Here is a 20087-nt window from a genome sequence, read left to right as displayed (position 1 = left end):
ATACTTTCTGGGCATTAAAGTAGAGCGTGTAGATCAGAAAATGTTTTTGAGCCAAACTAGTTACCTTGCAAAGTTGTTAAGTAAATTTCAAATGGAACATTGTAAGCCCATGCAAACACCTTTAGAATTACAACCTATATAGGATGTTAGTAAAGAGTCTATCATTCATGTGAAACCCTACATGGAGTTGATAGGTAGTCTCATGTATGCATCTCTCACCACCCGACCTGATATTAGTGTTGCTGTAAATTTTTTCAGCCAGTTTCAGTCAAATGCTACTGAGGTGCAATGGGTAGGCCTAAAGAGAGTGCTGAGGTACCTGAAAGGGACTTTGGATTGGGGACTGCGGTACAGAGGGAACAATCATGTACCACTGGTAGGGTTTGTTGATGCTGACTTTGCCAATCGATCTGACAGAAAGTCTGTAACAGGTTTTCTGTTCGAAATGTATGGTGATGTTATTTGTTGGGCAACTAGAAAACAGAAAACAGTTGCTTTGTCTACAACTGAATCCGAGTTTGTTGCTCTCGCTTCAGCTACCTCAGAGCTTCTCTGGCTGATGCAATTGTTGAAGGAGCTAGGTGTTGAGTGTAGGGGGCCAGTTACCATGTTTGAGGACAACCAATCCTGCATATGTGCTGTGGGAAATTGGGAACAGAAGCGTTTGAAACATATTGATGTTAAATACAACTTTGTGAAGGACCTGTGTCACAACAATGTAATTTCTGTAAGGTATGTACCATCAGAGGATCAAAAAACCGGTAATTTGGCCAAAGGATTGGCAAACAATCCATTTGCAAGGCATTGGAAGAACTTGGGAATGAGTGTAGTAAACTGAAAAAAAAAAAAACTATGTACTGTTTATGATAAATTGAGGAGGGGTGTTGAAATGACAATTGATCTACTATTTTGTTTTGTAGTTGGTATATATAATTTGGTTCTGTTATGTTTGGTTTTTGTCACATGCTTTTTGATATGTGTGTTTTGTTTTTTCTTGTTTTTTAATGAACAAGATAGAGAAAGGGTAGTGTGAATGTAAGTGTGCGGTAATAAAGTATTCAGATAAAGGAATCATGTTATTATTACTTTCACTAAACTGCTACCAGCCTAAATGTTATCACCTATTTATGGATGGGAATGAACTTAGCAATCTTCCATTTGCAAGGGTCATGCCACTTTCAGTACTGATATTAAATATATGTTGCTGATGAGGGGCAAGGAGTAAGGTGCAGGAAATCAGGACCTGTAGACAATGTGCATTGTAGTGTTTTAATACTCTACAGAATTAGACTCACTGATATATTAACCACAGCTAGTATAGTTAGAAATAAGTTGGTTAATGTTATTATTTGGAATAACAGAGATGCTACAGAAATATTCAGAAAAGCTATTAGCTATTAGCTATTAGTAGATTGTTGTTTGTAACCGAGTCATTGACTTTAATTACGTAATTCAAAAATTTTTGGATTGTCTTTGGTTTTTTTTATTAATATTACAAAGCCAGTTTTTTTAATCTCTAAATAGAAGTGACTTAGTTTCTTTAAGGCATTGAGAAAATAATGAATAATAGTGTGGATTCATATTGCGTATGTATAATTTATGATGCCTTTTCAGCTTTAAATACTTAATTACTTGTTTTGAATACCAATATGGATATTCAGGAATTTCCTTCAAAGTATTTGGTATATACAATTTAATGATATTATTCATTGTTAAAGTTAAATTATAAACCATGATACTAACGTCACTGGTGGATGACCTACAAGTCATGTTCACCTAAAACATTGCCAAGTCAGAGATAGTCACCAAGCTTGTAGTTTTTAAATGAGGGCAAAGCATTTACGTTATTTAACACTACACCAAATTGAATGTTTATTTACAAAGTAGGATGAAATGTATCGTCTCTAACTAAGGGATCAAGTGCTTTAGTAACTGAACAGAGATCAATAATAGTAATGCATAGGTCGAAAAGTTGGGCAGAAGGCTGGGTTTAACCCCTTGCTGATGTAAAGTTTATTTAAGCTCAGGCTTTCGATTTTATACTTGGCTGAATTATGTTTTATGTATGCATTTGAGTCCAGTTAACACCTGGTACATTGAAAACTCCGGTGATTAAAATATTATCTTGTGAATTCACAAATTTATCTTCCAGATCTTTGAAGTAAGCTGTGTAAGTTAGGGTGTTGTTTGAGGGGGAATATAAATATGTACTCCTAATGATTAGAATTTTCCTTGGTGAGTTTTTAATTTTATCCAGACCACTTCAATTCCGATTAGGTCAAATTCATGCATAGGTATAAGGTTTTTGAATTTAATTTTTTTAAAGTAATCAAAACCCCACCACCGATTTCCATCAAAGTTTACACGGATCTCTATCAGTTCTAAAGACAAGGTAGTTGTCACTGAAATAATGAGAGTTAGTACTGTTTTTGGCAAACCATGTTTCAGTTATACAGTAAACTCTTGATTATCCGTGTTAATTGGGACCTTCCTCCAGATGATCCGTTTCACCACTTAAAAATGGTGTAGAATTCTATGAGTACAAGCAAAGGCTTTGTATACCGTGTCCCAGCTTATTGGATCGTAAACAATACTGGCACTGTGTTGCCGCCATCCTTCTCCCGTCCCTTTTATTGCTACGGGAGGGAGAGCGGTGGCAGTCTCAACTCAGCATCTCCCTCCACCCTTTTAACGACCTATTAGCCGGGGTCACTACAAAATAAGTGTCTGAACCACAGCACAATATTATACACCTTTTTCCCCCCCTTCCAGCTATTGCATTTTATTTTTCTACCTCGCGCGGCAAGATATTGTTTCTTGTTAATTCCGCCTATTAAAATTAGGATGCACTTTACAGTCATAACTACGAGTATGGGATAATACGAGACCTTCGAAGTTACGAGAGTTTTGAAATGCACCGTCAGTTTGACTACGTAAATAGTAATCCTAAACTAATCTGGTTATTACGAGTGCTTCCTTGTTGGCTCTTTCGTAAGAAAGAGTGATTTAAATGGCATCTTCAAACAAGGAAAAATACCGTTAGTGAACCTTATACCGATTCGTGACAGAGTTAGCAGGACTCAGCACTGCTTCACAAGCTGCTCTAGGCAAAAGTGGTCACGCGAAGAAATAAAGTTACCGGCCCTCGACGTGCCTCGAGGCGGGAGAAATATTAGCCAGAATGCTAGCCTAGCATGAGGCTGGGAAAGAAAATCAGCTCGCCTCTGAGAACAGAGGCTGAGGGCCTGGCCGTAAAGAAAATAAGATGAGAGAAAAAAAAATATTTCCAAAAATATTTAAGATTACAAAATTTTAAATAAAACGTGCCTAAATCCCTAATACACGGCACAATACAATGGTATAGAATATGTCAAAAAAATTACAAATAAACATAAATACAAACACATCAACAGGTACAAGAACAGTATTAAAAGCATTACAAAATTCTCTGAATTACTTCACATAAGCTAATACAGTAAAGCATAGGAAGTTGATTGCAAGCCATTTCTTGCTAGGTAGAATGAGTTTGTGAGTAGGTGCACTTGGTGCTGTGCAACAGCACAACTGGAAGTTATTTCATTAAAGATTTCACCTTTAAAGGCATTATATTAAAGTTCCAAAAATTATGACATTATAATATTTCCTTACAATGGTGTTACTAACTAAATTATCATGCATTGAAGTTTAACCTCAAATAATCTGTCCTAGAAGGACATGTAGGCCCTAGGCTCCTATTGTATATTTAGCTTGTCTGCGCTAAGTGTACAGGGTCTTTTGCCAACTGTTAGTATACAGCAACATTTTGTTAAGGCAGCCGTACAACTGAAAGTGTAATAGTTCTTATTAATAGGTCAAGCAGTGTCAATTAGGTGTTGGAGCCTACTATAAATTGCACATTAGCGTGGTAACAAAATGTAATGTACCTAACTTACAATTGGAGGTTGTACTGTTGCTACAACAGCAACAGTCCCTTCATTGTAATTTTATTTTTTAATAGCCGTGTTATGTTCCGACTGTATTTTAGAGGGAAATTGTTGTTAGACTGTTTAATCATCTTGTACTTAATTGAACAATTTCTAAACCAGTTTTTTTTGGGGTTTTTTCCAGAATTTTGAAATGGATTTCTGCTATTTCGGAATTTTCTTCTGGGCTTCCACCTGTCGACAATGCTGAAGAGGCACAGAAATATTATACAAAGTTTGTATGTGCCAATCATTTTCTTGCTTCTGATTTTACAAATGAGAAGAGAAAAAATCTGAATCGTTATTCAGTGCCATCTGTGTTTGCTGAAGAGACAGCTTCCTCTCATATTATGATGACAGCAGAGAGTGTGGTGCAGCCATCAGCGACCCGTTTTGTAACTACATTGTCTCCAGCCTCCCCACATGTAATGCCTGTTAAACGTGTGTATTCAAGGTCCCAACGTATGGAGGATGTGGGAGTACAAAATTGTGTGTCAGATTCACTTTTGGACAACAGCAAATTCGTACCTGCTTTGTCATCCACTCCTAATGGTTTACCAAAAGCTCGTTGTCGACTGGACATGAATGTTCTTGGTACATCTTCTTGTGTTGAAAATGATTCATCAGAAATATTGGCAGAGAGTTTGAGTGACACCACTGTTAGACATGCTCAAAAATCAGCAGCTTTTAAAGTTGGGAAGACTTGCACTCTTGTTAAATGCTTCGGTGCATCAAGAGTAAAGGACCTCACCCCAAGAAAACAGAAGTTGTTTAGAAAAGTTCAACTCAAAGTGAAAGCAATAAAACGAACATGTGAAAGTCTTCGCAAACAGAATCTGACATTCTGTAACACCATCGAAGCAGCACAGGATGTGCAGTTAAATAAACTGAAAAACTTGTCACCTACAGAACACCACCTACTTATGTCTCAATTACGTTGCAAAAAGAGGAAACCTAAAGGAAGGAGGTGGACGCTAGATGAGAAAATCATGTCCCTGACCATATACAAACGAAGTCCTTCTTGTTACTCACTGCTGAGGCACATGCTTGTTCTCCCATCAAAAAAAACATTGCTGACGGTTCTGAACAAAGTTCCATTCAAGTGTGGTGTGAATAACAGAGTTTTCAACTTCGTGAAGAATAGTGTTTCCAATATGCCAGATGTTGATCATCATTGTGTTTTGATGTTTGACGAAATATCTTTGAAGGAACATGTACAGTACTGTCCAAAAGAAGATAAAATAATTGGACTTGTTGACAATGGTTCTTCAAGAAGCGGTGATTTGGCAAATTATGCAATGGTGTTCATGGTCTGGGATTTGAGAACAAAATGGAAGCAGCCAGTGGCATGTTATTTCACGCATGGTGGAATGAAGGGGGAACAGCTTAAGGGTGTCATTGAAGAAGTGCTAGCTTCCTGTTTTGATATAGGTTTAAAAGTAGTGGCTACAATTTGTGACATGGGTACAAACAATGTTTCAGCACTGAAGGGACTTGGAGCCAAATTTCCTGATCCTTTGTTTCGGTTCCAAGCATATGAGATTGCGGTTATTTTTGATCCGCCTCATCTTTTAAAGTGTATAAGAAACATGTTTTTATCTCATTGTGTTAGAGGGATAAAGGTAAGAGGTGATATTCCTATAAACGGAGCAGTAAAGTGGGAGCAAATAGAGCAGATGTATAGAAGAAAAGAAAACTGTCTTCAGAATTACTTTTAAAGTGACAGATGCCCACGTGGCTCCTACTCCAAGTGAACGCATGAGGGTTTCTACTGCAGCACAGACCATGAGCCACTCAGTAGCAGCAGCTATACATAGCTATATTGGCAGAGGTAAAGTTACAGTTATTTTTATTTTGAGTTTTTTTTTAGCCTAATTCATGGTTTACAGCTTTTTTAACATGGGATGTAGGTCATTAAGACTTTATTAGGGTTTAAAATTTTTGATTTCCTTTAGGCACAGTGTTGGCTGCAGTGCTTTATTCAGTGCAACTTCTGATAGGCCAAAATTAAGTGCTGTGTCTGTTGAAAGTGCCCAGCATCTTTATTCCTTCAACTTAAAAAATTTAAAATATTTTTGCAAAGTTTTGTTGTAGTGGTACTCATAATTTTTGACGACGTGTAGAGTAGTCATGCAACACTATTTTATTACTTGTGTAGGCCTAACAGTTAACTTTTTTTGGCAAATCTAAAGGCTATCATGTATGTGCATTTTTACAGGAAAATAATTTCAATGTTATAATGTATGGTTTTGACACTTAACCTAGTTACCATAGTGTTTGTGCAGAAATCATGTACAGCAGAGGAAAACACCCTTTATACCTGTACAATTGCTATATAAATCTGCCAACATAGCTGTTAAAACAGCTGGATTATGTGAGACACTGTAGCATATTCTGTATTGTTTACAACTGCCAACTAATTCCCAAACTTGTAATGCAGTATAATTGCTTTAGTAGTTGCAGACATTACAAAATTTAACATTTGTTTAAGCATGTTGTGTCTGCAGTTATTTATTTAGATAATATATAGGCCTAAGGCAGGGGTGCCCACAAGAGGGGGGTAACGACGCAGACTGCGTCATTAAAATTTCAGGGGGGGGGGGGGTTTGTCAAAAGACGAGAAAAAATATATATCATTTACATACTTATAGCTTCTAATGTGAAAATACGTTTCTGGTGCTTTGATAATTGAAAGGGATTTTGTATATCAAATTGGCAACCCCGCACTTTCCTCAACAAAAGCAGTTTGGCATCTGTCGGTTCAGGATGGTCCCTATCCCCGCTTCGACAATAAGCGCACACACGCATATGACCAAAATTATTATTAGAAAATTAGTTTTAATTAATGCAAAATGTGAAAAAATATAATACTAAAAAAGTATAATATTATAAAATCATTCAGAAAATGGCACAAAAAATTTCGGTTAGGGGGGGGAGGGGGGGTGAGTCATAGTGTTGGGGGGGGGGTGGGCACCTCTGCCTAAGGAACATAATTTAATGCATGCATGTCTGTTATTTCAGATCAGTACAACTTATTCTCATAACATATAATAAATAATAATAATAAAGTTTAACCTCGCAATTGGTGGATTAGCGTTTTAGGGACGGGGAGGAGCCCGCTCGCCACCGGGCGAAGGCCCAATTGCGAAGTTAAACATTGCAGTTCCGGTATGTAGGTTTCACTTACAGGGTTGTCAGTCAGTGGTTGTAGGAAGTAATGAAACCATATTAGTTTTATGTGAATATTTTTTGAGAGTTTCAGTTTGATTGGCAGAATGTGAAAATAAAGTTAACTTGAAGACTAGGCCTATGTGATTATAACTTTACATTGTAATAAAGGTTAACTTAAAAGAAAGGTTACTTTTATATAATAAATATCAACTTGCTTGGAATTGGAAAGAAAAAATCTGTTGTGCTATTTGCAGTTCATGAGCATCACAGTAATTTATTTGAAACATTGATTTCAAAAGTGCTAAATGTACTGTGTAAATGACATTATCACGTAAATTGACCTGGAGTTATTATGTTTCTGTTACTAATTGTCCATATGTTTACTTTGTTCATCGCATGATAGATATTTTTTAAAAACAGAAATATATCACTCTATTCTTTATTATGTTACTAAACAACATATACATCTGCAATCACTAGGGATGTTAGTAAATAATTTTGTATTCCATTATTGCATTTCAGGTACTCTTCCCCAAGATGCAATTGTAACTGCATCATTTATAGCTGATGTTGATGAGCTGTTTGACAGTGTTAATGGAGCCGACAGATTTCCTCAAGGTGGAAAACTACTAAGATGTCAAGTGTCTGCTTCAAGCCCACATGTAGAATATTGGCAAGGAAAAGCAAAAAGCATGGTTCACAATTGGCGGTTTTGTGAGGATCCTGCTGCTGATAAGCGTTTGAAGCGTGAACGGAAAAGAAAATCACCACCATTGAAACCAGGTAAGAGGCATTCTACTGTAACTCATCCTCCATCCCAGTGGGGTTGGATCACTTACATAAATGGAATTTTACATGTATGGAATGTACTCTCTGAGGCAGGATTCACGTACTTGCAGCCAGGTGCTCTGAACCAGGACCCACTTGAGAATCTATTTGGATTAATTCGATCGTACTGTGGTGCAAACCACAATCCAACAATTGCTCAGTTTGCTGGAGCTTTCAAAACTGCTGTTGTGAATGGTTTGGCATTGAAAGGATTAACTGGAAACTGTCAGGCAGATGATGCTGCTATCTTAAGTGACATTAGAGACTTCCTCGTTAGTGAACTAAAAGAAACAGAAAACACAGACAGCGTATCAACTGATGAAGTTGAAGGTAAAGAAACGTGTCAGGATGTGCTTGCAGAAATTGAATCTGCTGTGGAATCTGGTGATCAGTCAGTTCTGTCAGCAGCATATGTAGCTGGTTTCATAGCTCGTAAACTTCTAAGGACATTAAATTGTGACTGTTGTAAGAGACTTTTAACTGGCAGCAGCTTAGATTTTTGCAACACTGCTATTGCTCTCAAGGAATATTCACATTTATCGGACAGTCTAACATACCCTATACAAGACCTGGTAGCGTATGTTGCTAAGTTTGCTGTGGTATTTGATGACTTCATGGTTTCTAACAGCCACATTGATAAAGTTGTGGAATTTATGTGTCAACATGCTAAAAATATACTTCCGTTGTCATGGCTAGAAAATTCAAACTGTGATCATTATGATTATCTTCAAAATGGCATTGTTAAAGCAGCTGCTGAGATTTCAGTTCGATGGTGGTGCAAGAGAGTGAACCGGAATTTGGTAACATCCAAAAGCATAAAACAACAAGCTAAGAAAATGTGTATTCTTACCCACACATAAACGTTTTGTGCTAGTGGTTTGCTGTTCTTTCCATGGGACATTTTCTGTTGTTGCTTTTAATTTGTACTGTTTTGCTTCTTGTTTTCATATGTAATACTTTTTGGTTCATTGCTGCAGGTTATTGACAAATTGTGATGTGCTGTCACTAAGTCCCTAAAAAGTAACAGAATGTAGGACCAGGTCACGAAAAAGTTTTATAGTGTTTTATTTTAATGAGTAATATGTGATTGTGTAACTGGCACAGCCCAGCATTTTTTCCATGCCTTTTGGCCAGCGATATATAGAAAAAATTTTGAAAAGTTGTATTACTATATGTATATAGGTCCTTCGCTATTGAATTGAATGTTGTAATGTAAATTCCAGTGCAACATTGCACCATTTTTGTTTATTTATTGTTGTAGCACAGGATTTCAGCATTGCCAGATGTATGAAGTCTTGTAATTGTACTTGTATTTGGGATGTTTTGGTCTTTGATGCGTACAATGTGCTTTTGTACAAGAAATGACGATCTGGTATGTGGGAAGCCTGCACATGCTTTGTGTTGGTAAATACGGCGGTGGTGTGTTAACGATTATTGTTACGCTTGATTGTGATTTAGTTTTACTATATTTCGGTAATTTTTTTTGTCTCTTCAAATTAATATATGCGCTCTATCTGTATATCATCTTATATTGTGTAATTACTGCAAGTAGATAATATATATGTACATGTTTATGATTGCTTATGTGACTTTGATGGTAATCGAACAAAGTGTTTTCAGAAATTGTGTGTTGGTCTGATAATTTATGTTATGTATTTATAAATTTCATCTGTAAAGTCAGCAAAAGAAACTGTTGTGTTTCAAGCAAATTTATTTTAAAATACAATTTTTATAATGAAAGGTGTTGTAGTTAATTTATGTTGACATATTGGCAAATATGCTTTACAGTGAAATTTGGTGACACTCTATGGCTATGAAGATTTATATATAGGTTTTTCTTTTTTTTTTAAAAGCTAACATTTACTATTGGTTTTTGTGGCGAGTACATATTAAAATAAGAAACAAGAAGTTTAAGGAAGTAAAAAAAATTTGAATGTGATTGTGTTTGTTTTAATTTGCGAAAATTTTGTGTTTCAGGTTGATTTACATACATCATGTCGATAACAGTTGTGAAAAGGGTTATATGCTATTTTGCTGGATGTAGACCTATGCCTATATTTACTGAAAATAAAATGAAATGCACTTGTGACTTATTTATACTTTTATACTATTTTATGCCAATGTTGATCTGTATTTAAGATTCTGTGTATTTACAAGAACTGATAATGTTGTGTAATGGTGAAAATGTTGAATTTATTATTAGTGTGATCATAATGTTTTGTTTTTAAGTTCCATTACAGATATTGATCACAAATGCAACAGTGAACATTGTCAGTGAGACATATAGCTACTGAATATAAATAGGTCTTCAATATGTATGTAATGTACAAAACATTATGTCATTGAATATTTTTAACAAAATAAAAATTACATTTTGCACATAGAAACTTATTTTCACAGTTACAAAGTGTATACCCGCTCTTGCCTTTTTCCTTACTGGCTTCACTATTTTTAAAAATCTTTAAAAAAAATTTTGACTAACATTTCCAATTTTTACTTACATTAATGTGTTTGTCATTTGTAATTTAAATTGGTCACTAACTGTTTTGCATCTTTAAAAAACTGCTTTTAACAAGTGTTTTGCTCACACGAGTATACAGGATAAATGGTTATGTGTTTGGATTTGTTAAAGTTTTCAGTTTCTGTTTTCTTTTTAATTTACTAGGTGAAATTTATTGATGAGCTGTTAGTTTTTAAGTATTTGCAAAAATTTTATGGGTTAGCTTCAAGTGGATTGCTGCACAGATGCAATCCATTATCAAAATTTAGAAAATTGTAAGGAACAAAAAATGAGTCAATTTTTAACATCCTTATACATTCTTAAGTCATAACTACCTTTGTTGCCCTTGATGTCCTTACTGCAGATAGAAAATAAAATTTGATTTTGTATTGTCTCTCTTGCTCTAAGAAAAATAAAGTTTGGTAATTGTAAATTTGATGTGTACGGTATTAGTATTTGGCTTTTTTTATACCCAATTTTGTGTAAATGTTTTCAGGTGTATTACCAATTCATAAACAGGCCCCAAGTGTTTACTCAGGTGAACTCCATTTTAGTTCTCCCCAATGTAGTCTCCTAGGCAATTCTATTATTAAAAGTGCATTCCTGGAAAATTCATTGCACAAATTAAATGTTTGTGTGAGTATTAATTGCATATTTTCCACACCAGAGTGGATATACTTTAAAAATGGGTCACTGGAAGCTATGGAGAGAAAATAGTATTTATTATTCAGTTTTATTTTAAAATGTGGTTGTAATTTTAGTTTGTTTTTTTTTGTTCCTACAGAAGCTGGGGAATTTAAGTTATGGCCTCAAATCCCCCCCCCCCCCCACACACACACAGACACACACAAAACTTGTCTGCTGTAGGTTATTTACAACAGAGATAAAAAAATATTTATATGGTGATTGTGTGGTGCAGAAGACTGAAGAAAGTAAAAATATTAAGAAAAATGTTTCTATAATGGTTTACAATAGGGGTAAGCAATTAAACTGTTTTATATAATAAAAACCAATAAATCACAGTAAATATAAATTTACGAACAAAATTGTAAACCAAGTGTACACATGTTGCAGCATAACATATACCGTAGAGAAAACAATGTTCTTGTGGTGGGATAATTGTGTGTGTGTGTGTGTATATATACATATATACACAAACACACACACACACATATAATATATATATATGTATGTATGTTTGTGTATATACACACATGCTACCACAACACTTTTTTTTTCTCAATGGTCAGTACTTTGTGTTGGAACATTGATACACTTGTTTTACAATTGTAGTTTTACTGTAGCATAAATTAAAATTTTCCGCTCAATTTTGAAAAGCCCGCTACGCCGTCGTCCTAGTATGTAGTTCCAAGAGTCGTCACTAGGATGCGCTAGTTGCGAGAACTTAATTTGAAATCCGCCAGATGGGAGCGTAGTCGCGCTGTCAATCGTGGAACATAGAGACAGCATTGACTTACCAGTCTTTCCATTATATAGTCTTTGGCCGTGGCTAGGCGGGGCTGTGGACCATGACTCGCAGCTAGCTCTCGAGAAAGGATGAAGGCTATTGTTGAATGGGGGTGTGGGGGGAAGAAGGGGTGTCTGGTGGCGAACCACTCTCTCTCACACTCACACACACACACACACACACGCTCACACACACACTCACATGCTCACACACACACTCGCGCACGCGCACTCGCAAACACACACGCACACACACACTCGCACACACACACACGCACACACATGCGTGCACACACACACACACACACACTCCCACACACTCGCGCGCACTCGCACGCACGCGCACATTTGCTCTCTCTCTCTCTCTCTCTCTCTCTCTCTCTCTCTCTCAACCTATAAACACAAACAATTAAAATTCTCAGCACTTTCTTTGTTAGTCAAGCACTATAAAACATGGTCATTTCTTTAAATTATTCATAGACAACCTTACAGTTACAGTAATATGCACATTATAAATTTTGAGTTGTAAATTAGTCCCTACTTGTCCAGCTTATTTTTTTATTATTTTTTTTAATATTCACTAAATATCATTTTTATACTGGCTGTAGGATGAATAGATAACAAAACTAAATGAAATAGTAAATTTGTAATAAAAATTTTTTTCTTAAGGTATACCTTAAAAAACTTAATTATTAATGCATAAGAAAAAAACATTTTGCACCATACATTAGTCTAGTTTATTCCATGTTAGACATTATATTTTGGTTTTATCCTGAAATATAGCCACCAGTCATTCACGTGACAAATAAAGTTAATTGCTTTAACCGTAGCTTCTGTTTATATCAATGATGGAGTAAAAAAAAAGAATAGAAAACATAAGAGAAGACAGAAAAGAAATTGAGCAGTAACTTCCTTGACTTCCTCTCCCTCTGGCTAATCCCCAGCAACCCGCAGTTTCGCATTCCTCACATCTGCTGCAGACCAGTAAATAACCATCAAAAATGTTATAAGCAAAGAAGCGTTTCTCAACTAAGCTGTTGACAGCACACATAAATGACATAAGTTCATAAACATTAAGAGCAGGGAGCAGTTTAACAAATAATCTTCTTTCATCTTGCTGGACAAATAATTCCAGATAGCTTTTGTGCTGCACATTAGACATTTCCCTTGGCACTTTTAAGTTGTTTTTTTTTGTTATTTATTGACCAAGGTGATGGGCTTCATATCTAATTTTTTTTAAAAATTTCTGTATCTCAAGGGGCCCATACCATTTAAACTATAGTCAGTCAGTCAGTATGACAGCAGTGGCTGGACGCGCCTCAGTGTTCACTCGCCCTCCTGCATGTTCCGGCGTGTACTTTCACCCGTCCAGAGCGCCGGCAGCACGCTCCTGCATTCGAGCGACCCACATCTGTCAGTGCCGCCGATGTGCGGCGCGGTGAGTTTTTTCAGACGCACGGCTCCCATTCCGGGGCACCAGAGCACGCCCGGCGTAGCGTGTCAGTCAGCGCCAGATCACCCAACACCCCTGCACCCACAGTTATTTTTCTGTGCTTCAGGGAACATGGGGCTGGCCTGATCATATTTTCAAACATTACCTAAATTGTGCTCTTTATAACCAAAAGATATATCTCCGTTCATAACTATTCCAATTAAATGTGTTGCTCAGTAATTTGAATGAAATCGGAAATGTATCCCAGCAACTGGAAAACTTCACAGATTATTCTAATTTATAAATCTGGAAGCAAACTTGATATTGCTAACTATGCACCAATATCCTTACTTAATGGTTTTTCTAAGGTTTTTGAAAAAATTACATTTAAAATTCTTAATTTTCAAATTAGTAATAAACTAACTAATAATCAGCACGGTTTCAGATTTGGTATGTCTACCTCTACTACTTTAATTACTTTTCTCAATCCTATCTACAATATAGTAACAAATAGGGGACAGGCAGATGCTTGCTATTTCAACCTAGCAAAAGCTTTCGATACTGTAACCCATTCTTTACTACTTATTAAATTATCAAGCATTGGTCTATGTGATAATTATATTAATTGGTTTTCCAGCTATCTCAAAAATATAAATTTTTTGTCTCAATTAATAATATAATTTTTTGTTATTTAATGCCAGTTCTGGTGTTCCCCAGGGAGGTACACTGTCACCCCTGCTTTTTAATATTTTCATCAACGATATAATAATGGTCCTTAATCACTCAACAGGCTCACTATTTGCAGATGATCTAAACATTTATAGGGAAATTATTAATATAAATGACTGTTTTTTAATACAAAATGAAATTAATTCCATTAAACAATGGTTTAAAGAATATATGGTTAAACTTAATAATAAAAAAAACCAAGATAATAACCTTATCCAGGAAATATATACCTATTAAATTTTATTACACTTTAGAAAATAATTAATTCCTAAAACATATTTAATCAAAATCTGGGTATTTACTTAGATTCTAAATTATTTTATCACAAACATGCTGACCAGGTTCCCATAAAATTATTCTCTTAATTAAATATATTACTTTTTTTGCAAATAATTCTGATTCCAATCTATCTGTTTTTTTGCTCTGATTAGATCAAAATTAGATCATGGCTCCATTGTCTGGAAAAATATTTCATTGACTGATAGCAATAAACTTGAATCAATTCAAAATAAAATTATTGATCCAATCAACTTAAAAATTTTTACTTTAACTCCCTTGATTTCCCTCTTTGATCAAAGAAATCATCTAGATGCCTTATTTGTAAATAATTGCTACTGTTCAAAAATAAAATGTCAGTACATGATCGAAAATACGGGATCGAGAATCCCTCAATTCAATAACTGTCTGAAATCTACCCTCTGTACAGGGCTTAAATAACAATGATCTTATTTACAGACTTGCCGATACCTACAACAAATTTGATATGAAATCCTTTCATTGAATGATATTTCCTTGGTTTCATTTGTGTGTACGTGCATGCACTCATACACACTCATACACATTCATACACACATTCACACTTTCACACATACACACACACACTTACATACACCCACACCCACATACAGACACAGACACACACCATAGAACTTGGAGAAAAGAAGACTACACTGAGAGATGGGGAGACGTATCAGATTCCCAGACAGACGTACGTATTATCCTGTCATCATGGAACTTGCACTTGACAGCCTTGCTGGGAAAAAAAGGGGGTGGGCTGAAAACTTACATGTACAACATGTGTCAAAAGCTTTACATATATTTGTAAATGTACAGCATTCACACTTCCCAGAATACAAGAATATGATACATGAACAAGCATGCATGCACACAAATACATTGACATGATAAAAATATAAAGGAAATGTCATGGGAGCAAGTGGGAACTGCAATGTGCAGAGGTTGGCAAGGACCGGAAGTGGGGAAGTGGTTGTTGTTGTTGTAATGCGGTATGGCAGAGAATGGTGAGAAAGAGAGAATAAAGGAATCTTACAATCATAATGAAGCTGTTATTATAAAATACTATAACATGGCGCAGTCGGTAAATTAACATCATCATGGACACGTTGGTGAAGCCTATCAAGAAGCTTCGACGTGACGGGGATGTTGCCAGCAACTGGCTACAATGGAAGAAGAAATTCAAATACTACCACGAGGCAATCGGCGGGGAGAATCTTTCGGCAAACAGACAAATAGCTCTTTTGATCAATTCCATGGGCTATGATGCTGACGATATTAATGAAAGTTTTCAATTTGTCGACGGTGAAGTACGTGATTTACCTACAGTGCTAACTAAGTTCGATACTTATTTTCTACCTAGACGTAACCTCACGTTTGAGCGTCATGTTTTCTTTACGTGCTCGCAACAAGAAGGCCAGTCATTTGATGGTTATGTTGCGGAGTTGCGGAAGAAATCTGCAACTTGTGAGTTTGGCCCAATGCAAGATGATCTCATAAAGGACCGTATTGTGTGCGGCATTCGGGATAACAATTTGCGTCAGCGTCTACTGAAAGAACACAACCTCACACTGGTTCAAGCAATTGATGCGGGCAGAACTACAGAAGTGACAACGAAGCGCCTTGCGAAGTTTCAAGATGAGCCAGCAGCAGTACAAGAAGTCACGCTTCATCGGAAAACGTCATATACACTCCAGCGTGGTAAGAAGGATGATTCAGCACGTCAAAATGCTAACAACGATCAGTGGCGATTTCAGTGCGACCGGTGTGGTAAAAAACATGAGCGTCGGGCATGTCCAGCTTATGGTGTAAAGTGTGATTCATGCGGCGGCAATAATCACTTTGCTAGGATGTGCCGCTCGAAGAAAAAGGTGAGGGAAGTGCTTCGTGTAAGTTCTGCATCATCATCATCATCATCATCATCATCGGAAGACGATATGATTGTTGCTGAGGTTAAGTGTACAAAACCGGTATCCTCTACATCTTCAACACGTAAGTCAGTGGATTTGTGTGTTGAGTCTGTATCCCATGCCAGATCTGAATCGGAATGGACAGCAAAGGTGGAGGTAACGAATAACCATTTCATTAACTTCAAGTTGGACACTGGTGCCCAGACCAATTTAATTCCGCAGGACATGTTCGAACGGTTGAGAATTAGTCATAAACATTTGCTTTCCTCAAATGTGAGATTGGTTAACTATCTAGGAGATAAGATACCTTTTCATGGCAGGTGTTATCTGAAGTGTACCTATAATGGTAGGGTTAGGGTGTTGGAATTTTATGTGGTTGAAAGAAAACATACATCTCCCATTCTAGGATTATCAGCATGTGTTATGTTAGACTTGGTACGGAAAGTTGATTCTGTTGAAGCAAAAGCTAAGGATGCAGGGCTCACAGACCTAGTTGCTAACTATCCTCAGTGTTTTCGAGGCATAGGAGTACTACCTGGAGCTTACAAGATGGTGCTAAAAAGTGATGCAACACCTGTCATCCATGCACCTCGTAAAGTTCCAGTAGCACTGAGAGAACCCCTAAAGAAAGAATTGGATAGATTAGTCAAGGAAAATATTGTTTCTAAAGTCGATGGGCCCACAGAATGGGTCAATTCTCTTGTTATTGTGCACAAACGTGACAATAGTATTCGAATTTGTTTGGACCCACAGGATTTGAATAAGGTTTTGATGAGGGAACATTTCCCTTTACCGACGCTGGAGCAGGTTACATCCCAGATGGCAGGCGCAAGGTTTTTTAGTGTTCTGGATGCCTCACAGGGATTTTGGCAAGTGCAGCTGAGTCAGGACAGCACAGACTACTGCACTTTTAATACACCATGGGGCAGGTACAAATTTTTGCGCATGCCTTATGGTATATGTTCTGCTCCAGAGGTCTTTCATCGCAGGTTTGGGGAAGTCTTTGAAGGGCTGCCTGGGGTACTCACATATGTTGACGATATTATATGTTGGGGCAGTACGGAACAGGAGCACCATCAGAGACTTACTGCACTGATGGAAAGAGCAGCCAAATGTGGGGTAAAGTTCAACAGCAATAAATGTAAAATAGGGGTAAAACAGGTTCATTACATGGGACATGTGCTTACAGAGAAAAGTATTGCTCCTGATCATAACAAAATATCAGCTGTTAAAAACATTGATATCCCATCCTGCAGTAAAGATGTGGAACGATTTCTAGGAATGGTAACCTACCTTACAAAATTTGTTCCCAATCTTTCCGAAGTCACAGCTCCTCTCAGGGTTCTGTTAAAAAAGGACGTGCAGTGGCATTGGGAACAGGAACAGGTTGTCGCTTTTGAAAAACTCAAAGAGCTGTTGTGCAACAGTCCTGTTTTAGCATATTATGATGTTAGTAAGCCAGTTATATTGTCAGTTGATGCATCTCAAAGAGGGTTGGGTGCAGTTTTACTTCAGGATGGTCATCCTATTGCATATGCATCTAAGTCTCTTACTGTCACTGAAAGACGATATGCTCAAATAGAAAAAGAAATGCTTGCAATAGTTTTCGGAGCAGAGCATTTCCATCACTATATTTATAACAGGCAGGTCACTGTTGAAACAGATCATAAGCCACTGGTAACCATTTTTAAGAAACATTTGGTAGACTGTCCTGCTAGGTTACAAAGAATGCGACTTCGATTGCAACGGTATACCTTAAATGTTGAGTACAAACCAGGTTTACAGATGTTCATACCAGATACCTTATCTCGTGCATGTCAAACTTGTCCAAGCTCGACAGTACGCACAGACTTTGAGCAAGATGTAGAGTTACAAGTTTGCTCTGTGGTTGTGTCTACCAAGATAACAGATGCCAAGTTGTTAGAAATACAGGAGCATACTGGTAAAGACGCTGAACTTCAGACTTTGTCTCGCATCATATCTGAGGGCTGGCCTAGTAGGTATCATCAGGTGCCCCCAGACCTGAAAAAGTTCTGGACGTACAAAGAAGATCTCAGCTGTGCTTATGGTCTTGTTTTAAAAGGCAATGCTATCGTTATTCCAAAGTGTATGAGACAAGAGCTCCTTCATTGTATTCATGCAGCTCATCAAGGTACAGAGAAATGCATACAGCGGGCACGGGGTACTGTTTTCTGGCCGGGTATGACATCCGAGATTGTCCATTTCGTGACCAATTGTGATGTGTGCAATAAATACCAAAAATCTAAGCGGAAGCAGCCACTTCTTCCTCACCCAGTGCCTGATCATCCATGGCAAAAAGTAGGAATTGATGTCTTTTTTTTACATGATAAGCCATATTTGCTGGTAGTGGATTACTATTCCAAATGGGTCGAGCTGAAAAAACTTCGGAGACAAACCAGTAGCTGTATTATCAAATATTTGAAAACCCTGTTTGCGAGATTTGGTATTCCAGCAGTGGTCATGTCCGATGGTGGCAGTAATTTCACCTCTGGAGAATTTCAAACGTTTGCTAGGGACTGGAACTTCCAACATGTCACTTCTAGTCCCCATTACCCACAATCTAATGGCATGTCAGAGCGCTACATCCAAACTATGAAAAAAACCCTTAAGAAGGCCACAGAGGTTAAGAAGGATTTCGAGTTGGTTCTTCTAGAGATTCGTAACACTCCAACTGCAAGTGGGTTTTCTCCAGCTCAGTTGCTGATGGGGAGGCGGCTTAGGTCAATCATTCCGGTTGTACCAGCTCTCTTGAACCCCTTGCTACCTGATCACACTGCTGTTCGTAAGGCTTTAATTGATAATCAGACACAACAGAAACATTACTATGATAGACAGGCAAGTAGCCAAGAAGACAAACCAATGTCAGGTGCTGTTAGAGTACAAACATCCAAAGGGTGGGTACAGGGTGCCACAATTATCAGACCAGCTGATCGTCCAAGATCATACGTGGTCAAAATGCCCACTGGTAAAATTGTGGAGCGGTCAGCAAATGTGCTGCGCCCCGATAGGTCCAATGGTCAGCAAGGTGTGTTAAATGACGATTCAGATATAGGATATCTTGAGGAAAAAAAGTCACAGGTTACTAACCCCACTAGCCATGATAACAATGACTCTAGCGTGACTGAGAATTTGTTCACAGATGGTTTTCGAGGTTTTACCAAACAGGAGTGTCAGGGGAATGTGAGGGTTGACAATGCGGCTACAATAGAAAAGGGAGACAGCTTAGGGAGCAACATGCTTACCAGTGAGAATGAACCCATACTAAAAACAAGATATGGCAGATCCATTAGACCATCCAAGTGGTATAGCAGTGCTGATTTTGTGCAATGTTAATTGGTAATTCTGTTTTGTTTTGATAATGAAACAGTTACTGTTGTATAAATACTTGACTATGCAAAATGACAGAAATTGTAACTTGTATTTTAATTAAGTGATATTGTTTGGACATTGTCAACAAGTGATGCAGTGTATTTTATTGTTAATGAAAAAAGGAGATGTCATGGGAGCAAGTGGGAACTGCAATGTGCAGAGGTTGGCAAGGACCGGAAGTGGGGAAGTGGTTGTTGTTGTTGTAATGCGGTATGGCAGAGAATGGTGAGAAAGAGAGAATAAAGGAATCTTACAATCATAATGAAGCAGTTATTATAAAATACTATAACAGGAAATGGCTTAACATTAATGCAACTAGAGAGCACAGCATTGCATTGATCCTATGATGCGAACTGCAAACACTGATATTTCTTTTACCCCCTGGAACAGTGAAAGTAGATAAG

At 37.2% G+C, this 20087-nt stretch overlaps 1 protein-coding gene across 1 annotated transcript in view; it reads right to left on the bottom strand.

The window, feature by feature from the left end:
* Positions 1–20087, bottom strand: part of LOC134527322 (sphingomyelin phosphodiesterase 5-like) — a 112118-nt gene that overhangs the window by 51536 nt on the left and 40495 nt on the right. The window lies entirely within an intron of this gene.

Source organism: Bacillus rossius, chromosome 1 (genome assembly GCF_032445375.1).
Source record: "Bacillus rossius redtenbacheri isolate Brsri chromosome 1, Brsri_v3, whole genome shotgun sequence".
Classification (NCBI taxonomy): Eukaryota; Metazoa; Arthropoda; class Insecta; order Phasmatodea; family Bacillidae; genus Bacillus; species Bacillus rossius.
This window is presented reverse-complemented; position numbering and strand designations above follow the sequence as displayed.